A 10,538-nucleotide genomic window follows, 5' to 3' on the forward strand; every position below is an offset into this window, starting at 1 on the left:
AATGTTATTGTTTGAAATGTTAAGATCCTTTATACTTCTACTACCTTCTAAATCTACAACATTAATGTTGCATTTCTGTATACCTGCTGAATTGAGTATGAACTTATGTGGAGATATGAGTTCTCACAGGAATGCTGTGACTTTCAAAGACTGAAGCCAAAACTCCACTAATTGTATCTGCTAGAAGTCATTTCACCCAGGCTCAGATAAAGAGGGAGATCCCTGTGATTGCAAACTGTGCAAAGATGATAGTGCATGTAAAACTGAAGTAGTTGGAGGCGGGGAGCTGTAGATAAACGGTGACGCATTCCCTGTGTTAGTAAGTCCAGCTTGAAACAACTGAGGCTCTGTACAAGTAATATGTTGTTGAACTTCTTGCAAGAAAAAAATTGGTTGCTTCTCTAAGAGTTTGAGTGTCTTTCGTTTCTCTCTTGGAAAGCTATATCAGGGAAACCTTTTCCACACTAGTAACAAAGTTGGTGGCATGCTTTGGGCTATTGTCCACTTGGAGGACCCATTTGGGCCCAAGCTTTAGTTGTCTTAAAATGTTGCTTTAATATTTCCACGTAATGTTATTTCCTCTTAAGGCCATCTGTCTTTGAAGTGCACCAGTCCCTCCTGCAGCAAAATATCTCCACAACATGATGTTGCCAACTCAATTCAATTCAATTCAATTCAATTCAATTCAGTTTATTTATATAGCGCCAATTCACAACACACGTCGTCTCAAGGCACTTCACAACAGCCAGGTACATACATTCCAATTAATCCTAACCATTGAACAGTGCAGTCAGAGTTAGTTACTTATTCAAATTTGATAAAAAGTTTTTCTGTCTAAGGAAACCCAGCAGATTGCATCCAGTCAGTGACTTGCAGCATTCCCTCCTCCCGGATGAGCATGTAGAGACAGTGGACAGTCACTGGCGTTGACTTTGCAGCAATCCCTCATACTGAGCATGCATGTAGCGACAGTGGAGAGGAAAAACTCCCTTTTAACAGGAAGAAACCTCCAGCAGAACCAGGCTCAGTATGAGCGGCCATCTGCCACGACTGACTGGGGGTTTGAGAGAACAGAGCAGAGACACAAAAAGAACACAGAAGCACTGATCTAGAAGTCCTTTCTATGGGAAGGAAAAGTAAATGTTAATGGATGTAGCTCCTTTAGTCGTTTCATCTAGAAAGAAAGAACAGATAAACTCTGAGCCAGTTTTCAAGGTTAGAGTCTCAAAGAGAGCACATATAATTAGTTACAGTAAAGCTCAGTCAATCGCCATGTCTAGGAGAGAGAAAGGGTTAAACACTAAAAGACAGGGCTATGTGGATCATCGGTAGAAGGTGAGCATTAAGTTGTTGCCAGCAGAAGCTTGGACGATGCCCCTCTCCAGAAAGGTGTCACAGGTAGACACAGAGTCAGGCCAGGTGTAGCTTCTAGGAAGAGAAAGATAAACTCCAAACTTTACAGTTGGGATGGGCTTATTAAGCTTGCAAGCTTCCTCCTTTTTCATCCAAATGTAATGATGGTCATTATGGCAAATAAAGGCTTTTCCTTGGTAATTGTTAACTGTAATCTGGCTTTTTATGTTGCTTTAGGACTAATGGCATCTTTATTGCTGAGTGGCTTTTCAGCCCATCTCCTTCCTGAACAGTATGATGGCTGGGCATTTCCATTCTGTTTCTTGCACATAATTGTTTGAACAGATGGCACTTTTACAAAGGTTAACCTTAAAATATGTCCAAGGGCGTGCATCCATATACATACAATTTTGTGAATTAAGAAGCAGATTGAGAAGTTTACAAAACCAAAGGTTATCATCTGGGCTTTACCGAAGTGTTTAAGGCATGTTAATTTTAGTGTACGTACATTTTGGAATTTAAAGAAAGTAATAAAAAAAGATCTAAAAAGATTATCTCTTAAATTTTGGATTATCCTAGCTGGATGACCAAAAGACAAAGTTTAGTCTGATTTAATATCAGACACTGAAAAAAAATTATTATGTTTTTATTTATGCTACGTATCTTTGTGTCTGGGTTCAGCTGCACCATATATGACAAATACCAACAAGCTGCTGAGCTCTGTTGCTTGTCATTGTTCAAACAAATCCTTTAAGATGCAAACAGGCTGTTCATGTGGAAAACCGTACACCTACGCCAAAGCTTATCACTGTGTGTCATCTTCACAGGTGATCATTTGTTTCTGCTTAGACTTGCGGTGTGTTTGATGCTCTAACCAGGCTGAATAAAGTGCCACTCCAACATCAAGGAGATATGGTTTGACTGGATGAAAGGGAAGGGGACTGTGTTGCTGGTAATAAACAGACAGGCTTTCACAGTCAAAAGCAGGGCAGCTGGAGGAGGGATCTTAGTGCCAAAAGGGGGATTAGCATGGATTCATGATTCTCAACCGTGGTAAAAACAGAGCAATATGAAACTTGACTGTAAACGAGAGAGGTTCACCAAGTTTGTTAGCAGACACAAAACACAAGTGGCATGAAAATACTGCTACATCTGGTGGAAAAAAGAGACAAAGACAGCCACTTAATAAGCAAGTTTATTAAGTGGAGTCACGCGAAGTGCAATTCAATAACCATGATGACAGATAATTGTATGGATAGGTGAACATCCAGGCACCATCCATGACCCCGGCCTGTGAGAGAGCTACAATAAACACCTGGTGGTTGAGACTTGGCAACTGATTTTGGCTAGCCTTATTCTAAATAATTAATCTGAACACTCCTCCACATGGGGCCACCACCTGCATCCCTGTTCCTGTTGGTATGATCGTGGACTGGATCTGAAGCAGGAGCAGTGACGTGCAGTCACGGGAGGCCGGTGAGGCACAGACCTTTGGAGTTTTGAACATGATAACAAATGAAAAAAAGGTCAGGAAATTTCTAACCAAAGTGGAAGCAATCAAGATATTTGAGGTATTGGCTCTGTTTTTCTTACACCTTAATCAGCTGGGGTCAATACTTGAGTTGGAGCAACATGAAAGGGTCTAGAAAACATCTCAAGGAATGGATTCTTTTGAATATATATTAGCAAACCTCTAGCCATCTGTAAAAAAATTCTTAATAAATTACATTAATCTGCACCACAAAATGGCAAATGGACTACCAGAAAAGGTAAAAGCCAGTGAGACAGTATGTAAGCTGAAAAAGAGTGCAGATACTTGAATCTGAACTATTTTTTAAAAGGCATAAATAACTTATCTTATGTTATACTTTCTAAAGATGCCATCACAAAATCCTTTTACCGCTTTATTCATCATTAAACTGGACAAAAATCGACATCAAGAAGTAAAATAATATTTACATTACAAAAAATGTCCAATAATGGTTTGGATTTGGTTATAAGGCCCCTTCAAGTCTCTTTGAGATAATCACTTACTTTATTTCTTCCACAGTGAATTGTTCATGAAGCTGCCTGGAACGATACAGAACATTTTACCTGAGTCACTTCCTCACTGAAAACAGAATGAACCTTTCTGATGAGAAACATTACCGCAGATTGTCATTTTGTTGCCCTCAAAGCTTAATTTCCCACCTGCTGCAGACACAGTCAGAGGAAGGCCTCAGGTGTGACATGCAGTGACCATAAATTTGCAGATTACTGATGTCGATGATGTGCTAGGAAGTGTCTGAAAAATCAGTTTTAATATTTCTGCAACTTTCAGAAAAAAGGGAGCACGAATTACATTATTCCAAGCCGTCACTAGACGAACTGCTCTGTTTTTGCATCTTATTTGATTTATAGCCATTATTCTTTTTTATATCAAACTCAAAGCCTGCACAAGGAAAAAAATACCACGGTTATTGCTCAATAAGGAAGATTACTGGGGTATTTCAGAGAGTGAGCCTGAAGCAATCGCAGGCATAGACACCTACTGTACATCACAGACAAAATGTAATACAGTCCTTGAACATCTCTGTCATAAAGACAGCCTCTGAGAAGAAAATATGAAAAATATCCATGGATGCTCATAAGCTCTTTAAGCTTTGTTGTATTTAAATCTACGTGTTCTAACACTGTTAATGAGTATACTTAATACTCCATTAGCAGATTGTGAATCAAACTTTTTTTGAGAAGAGGTATTATTGAGGTTAAGGGCATTTGTTTGTGCACTTTATAAAAATCTGCCAACCTACTCCAATGAGCACAATCCTGCAGTTTGCTCTGCATATGAAAATTATTCATCAGAGCTTTAATTGAATCACTAAATCACAACAGAAATCTCCACCGTTAGAGCTCGCCTTCTGCCTTACATTGTAATAGCTAACTGTAAAACCTCCATTAAGCACATTTCTGTGTATAATGTAGCAGCTGTGACATTTGCTCACTCCTTCGTTTCATTGATGGCATCATTTTATGTGAATTTGCCATTATCCCTTTTATCTTTTCTGTCAGGAACTCTGAGGGCTTCAGCATTAGGGGAATGGCTTATATTGAGCCTTAAATCAGAGTGGCTCTCTCTTTAAAATTTCCCTCACAAGTGTTCCACTTTGAACTGCTCCAGTGCAGGTAGTGCTCAGAAATTAAAGTTGTCATAAGAAATGTTTTAGATTTTTCTGCATGATGGCAGTTTGTACCACTGTTGCCCTGCAGCAAGAAGGTCCTAGATACGACTCCTGGACTGGGCTCTTTCTGCATGGAGTTTGCATGTTATCTCTGTGCATGCTTAGGTTCTCTCTGGGTACTCTGGCTTCCTCCCACAGTCCAAAAACATGACCGTTAGGTTAACTGGTCTCTCTAAATTGCCCTTAGGCATGAATGCGTGTGTGCATAGTTATGTGTCTCTGTGTTGCCCTGAGAAGGACTGGCGAAATTCAATCAAAGACCAGCCTGAAGAAAACATCATGAACCATACAATGTAAAATAACTACTGAACATGTTTACAGATTTTACCACAATAATTGTAGCTCTTCCCCTGTCCTTCACTTCTTTTAGTGTGTAAATGTTTAAAGATTCAAGAAATCTTGCCAGAATGTTGGAAATCAATACGATCTTTGAAGTTTCTAGCACAACAACAATAGAGTTTTAAAAAACTTGGTACTCTGACAGAAACACCATTTGCATGTGGAAGAATGGTGCAAAAGTACTTTGCATTGGGTGCTTGTACCTTTCTACAGCAGTCAAAGGCGAGAGGCTTTGTGTATTCTGGACTGTACAGGCCATTTAATCACAGGGCAACACATTGACACACAACTGTCAAAGACAACTAAGGGGGATTTATAGAGACCAGTTAACATAAAATTCATGTTTTTTTATCCCAGGTTAGGAAGCTTGAGTACAATGAGAGTGTGACACACACAAATATGTGGTCACAGTTTTATTTTGTTAGTGTTTTGATAAGAGTAAAGGGGAAAAACATGTGAACAGGGGGTGTAGTACCGGAGTGCTCCACCGGGTGGTAGTAGTGGGATTGAGTGTCCTGTTTGTCAGTCCGAAGCGGAGCGTGAAGAAGAACACAAGCGGTGACTCTCTTTGTCTCGTTATTATCTGTGTTACAGAGACCCTGATCTTCTCTAAAAGAATAAAATATAAACTGTAACGGTGATTGCACCGGCCCAATACCTGCAACAAGAACACATGCAAACCATTCGGAAAGACAATGGCAGTTGAAGCTTAAGTTTATTAAACAGTCAGTCAATCATTTTCTATACTGCTTCTTCCATAGTGAGTCGCAGGGAAGCTGGTGCCTATCTCCAGCAGTCTATGGGTGAGAGGCAGTGTACATCCTTAGCAAGTTGCCAGTCCATCGCAGGGCAACACACAAACAACCATGCACACACTCATACACCTAAGGGCAATTTAGAGAGACCAATTAACCTAACAGGCATGTCTTTGGACTGTGGGAGGAAGCCAGAGTACCCAGTGAGAACCCATGCATGCACAGGGAGAACATACAAACTCCATGCAGAAAGACCCCTGTCCAGGAGTTGAACCCAGGACCTTCTTGCTGCAAGGCAACAGTGCTACCAACTGCATCACCGTGCAGCCCTGTTTATTAAACAAATTATGTTAAAATGTAATATTTCATTGCAGCAAGAAATAACTGAATTTAAATCCAGGCCAGGGCCTTTTTGCATGGAGTTTGAATGTTCTTATGCATACGTGGGCACTCCAGCTTCCTCTCACAGTCCAAAACCATGCATGCTAGGTTAATCAGGTTGTGTGTGTGAGTGTGTGTGTGGCTGTTATTCTCTATTGCCCTATTATGAACAATGACCACAATCCAGACTAGTAATGTAGATGTGGATGTGAATGTAGACAATGGATGGATGACATGTTATTTACATGTTAGGCTGGTCAAAATTGCTCATGATTAACCAGAAATCTATGTTATTATTCCTTCGCTGAAAGGCTTACAGCCCTTGATTTGGATGTTAACAAACAGACATGATGAATACTCTTGGCCTGTGTTTCAAAATGTCCTTCCACCAGCCTGAGGTGTACAGGAATTAATAAATTAAGAAACAATTGCATGTTCACACATACACATACACTCCCATACATGCAATTAGCAGCAAACCCCATCACAGTGCGATCAGACAGCCCCATCAATCTTTATTACTGCAGGTACACACTCGACAATTACACAGACACACACATGAAGTCACAGATCTTTCCTCGTTTTTGTCACCTCCCCATTTCATTTTCTCTTTTCTCTGAGTTTTTCTCCTTACAGGGAAGCAGGAGCCTCACCTGGTTTAGAGCCAACAGGACATTTATCAGATGAACCTATTTTATATTGCTGTGAGATGAAAAGCACAGTGACCTCAGCTCATATAATCTACAATAGTGTAGGCTTATTGAAAACAACAGGCTAGTGGAAGGTTGTCTCGCTGAAACAGACAAATATTCTTTAACTTTGCTGCTGGTGTTTTGTGCATAATGTATGAAAACGGGGGAATTTTTCGCTTGAGAGAGGTGTTAATTAGTTTATCCTGAGATCTGTGATTAACAGCTGGAAGACTGAAAATGATAATAGAAGAGGCTGACTATGGCTATGGATGTTGTTCGAAAGTGGAAGCAGTTTTGCTGCTGTTTCAGCTTAAATCTAATGTGATTTTTGCAGAGTAAAGTCATTTGCATGTATGTGTGTGTGTGTGTGTGTGTGTGTGTGTGTGTGTATGTGTGTATGGGAGGTGGGTGTTCTAATGAAGATGATGTTTTCATTTTTGCACCCATCTAACAGGAACAGGGTCCAAAAATTACATTTCTCACTGAAAAAAACACATATTTGTGTTTTTATCATCATTACCTTTTCTGAAACCAAATGTAGGCTAGAATGTATGGATCTTCATTAAAAGTATTTGTTTTCTGTGTAAAAAAGGATGACATGTTCCTATAATACAGCTGAAGAAAACATATCCATATAGTAGTGACTGACTATGCCAGCTCTTTTCAAACTGGAGGCTGTGCAGGAGACAATAAAAGCATTCAAGACAGTTAGCATTCAGTCAAGTTAAGACTTGGGCACAAATGGGTACTCCAAATGGACAATGGCCCCAAGTATACTGCCACATTAGTTACAAAGCAATTAGCAAAAGGTTCATGGACAACAAAGCCATTGTTTGACCCAAGTCATACAGCTTGAAAGGCAGCTATATGAAAACACAATATGTATATATGTATACAAATGTCTGACCTTTTAGAAAGTAATAAAAAAATTAAATTCTCTAATTAGTCTGGCATTGATCAAGCAGAATATGTTGGTTATCCTAACTGACCGGAAACAAGACTTATTTTGTCTCATTTGATGTTAGACAGTGAGAAATAAAAGTGTTATATGTCATTTCTACAGATATGTAAATATCTCGCTTCAAATGTATATGCCACATGAATCAAAATAAATTAAAAGCATCATTACCTGTAATTTTCTGCTTATTTTATGGTTAAACGTGTTAAAAGGACTTATTTAATGCTAATTATGGTGTGGAATGCTGATTGTGACAGCCATATTTAAGAGTTGAGACAAAAGACACAGCTCCACAAGAGCTCTGCAGCTCAACTTTTAGACAAACTGGTATTTATTTATTTAATCAAAAATTTTAGGCATTAATTCACTTCATATTCCATACAGCACAGTAATACATATCTCTATAAGTCGATACATTCATGAGGCAGAAAAACGTTTTAATTATGCAAGCCTGTACAGTCACGTAAAACAGTTTTAAATACTGCTATAAGGAGGAATAAAAGAAAGTACTTCGGTAGAAAATCACAATCCCATAAAACACTACTAAAATGCAAGAAGCGTCATTTGCACATTCAGGTTTATATAATTATGACAATGTGCTGTACGTAATTGTGTTCCTCTGATAATAAATGCATCATTTATTTTATACATTACTAGTTCTATGGCACAAACTGATTTAAAGCTTCAGTCTAAGACAAAGTTTATTTGTGCGTACACTTGTTCACCCACACACACAAACACTCACATACTCTCCTAACTCACACACTAAAGAGCTGAGTTAGGAGAGAGAGAAAGAGAGGAAACTGAGGTTGTGTAGGAGAGAAAACACCATTTACCCTTTTGATTGATTTATGTTTGGTTATCTTTTTAATATCAGGCTGCAGAAAATATAGATCCCATATTTTTTACTTCATAATGGGAAATATTTCCTTGTAATGACCTCCCCTCCCACACTTGTTCTCATCTTCTCAACTTGCAGAGGGAGGAGCCTGCTGGATATGAAACTTACCACTGTTTTGGTTTCTCAGAATGTCTGCCTCCAGCATGACATTAAGGTGCGAGTCCCTCACAAATGTCACATTAACATGAGCGAAACGCTGGATGGAGCCAACACGGAAATGAATGTCACCGCAACGCCGATCTGGCACCAGCTCCTCAGGGCCAAGAAGGAAACAATGTTTCTGTAATTTTACCCTCCTAATGATCACAACCTGCTCATTTAGCAGTATTGATTAAAATAAAGCACATATTTTAGGTCCATTACATTCATTGGCGGGAAGAGTGGGGGTAGTTAAAGAGCTCATTGAGTGATTATTAGTTATTGACCCACTGGTCATTCATCTGCATTAAATAATGCACAACATCTACTGGCTTCCCCTTATGGTCTTCAATTATGGGCATCAATTTTCTGATGACAAAACATGGAGTAAAATCATTAGTACGCCCATAGTATGAAAGACTCAGAGGTAATCAGTGAAGGAGTAAAAGAGGACACTTGAGAAATTAACTTTGAGCAAGGGCTTTAAGGTATAATGCGCAGGAAAAAAGGATGAGATGGCGGAGCGAAGGAGGTGAGAAACAGATGGCAATCGCCAATTCTTCATTCAGTTTGCAATCGTGGGGAAAATCAATTAGTGGAGCACAAAAATGGGAAATGGAGAAAAGACAAGCCTGTTGCTGTTGATGTGATCTGCAGGAGGCAGGATGGTAAAGAATCGGGTATACTGTTACACAAAAGGGTTTTGATCAAAGGTTTTAGATACACTTTCTCACTTAATGGGTCTCATTATTTTCTTGACTATTTACATAGTAGTTTTTTACCAAAGGCATCAGAACTATAAATGAACACATGTGGGATTATGTAGTAAACAAAAAGTGGAAAATAACTAAACATTTTAATATTTTAGATTTTTCCAAATAGCCACCCTTTGCTTTGATGACTGTTTAGATCTCTTGGCGTTCTCTGAGCTTCATGAGGTGGTCACCTGAAATGGTTTTCCAAAGAGTCTTGAAAGAACTTCCCAGAGGTTCACTGAGAGACGGTCAAAGGTTAATATCTCAGTCACCACAGCAATGGGTGGCTACTTTCAGGAATCTAAAATATAAAACACAATTAAAGTTCTTTCACAATTTTTCGTTTGCTACATAATTTCATATGTGTTCATTTACTGTTTTGATGCCTTCAGTGAGAAGCTACATACAATGTAAATAGTCATAAACATAAAGAAACCAGACAAATCTTCTAATTAATATTCTTAGTATTTCGGCTAACTACTATAAATATTGCAACTCAATAACAACGTTTTAGTCTGCATTTCACTAATAGTGGTTATTAGTGATGTTCCTATCAGGACAACTTAATCCTAATACCGATCTTAGATATTTAAGATTAGACGTTGCTAATGCTAAGACCTAACCCCATTCCAAAACAACATTAAGGACACTAAAATTAATTCTATCTCTATAATATATAATTAAATTATAAGTACAACATGGTCGACATAGCATTGGTATTCTGCCAACTTAATTTACTCACCATCGAGTATCAGGAGACTGGATTAGTTGTTTTTCTTGACAGCAACTGGTGTTTCTGCACTTTTCTTTAGCTACTCCAACAAGGGTTAACTAGTTTAAGCTACTATACTATCCTGACAATGCATCACCTAAGATGAGCGTAGCTTCATAATTTGCTTGTAAAGACATGGCTGACTTGAAGTTACAAAGTTGACTCATCTCCTGCTTCTGCTTACAGTGCTTTCATCCGGAGCTGTTAGTTGAAATGCTAGGTTACTGTCCCTACTTCAAAGTCAGAGCTTTGACTTGGAAAGCTGAAGGTTTC

The sequence above is a fragment of the Girardinichthys multiradiatus genome, chromosome X (genome assembly GCF_021462225.1).
Source record: "Girardinichthys multiradiatus isolate DD_20200921_A chromosome X, DD_fGirMul_XY1, whole genome shotgun sequence".
NCBI lineage: Eukaryota > Metazoa > Chordata > Actinopteri > Cyprinodontiformes > Goodeidae > Girardinichthys > Girardinichthys multiradiatus.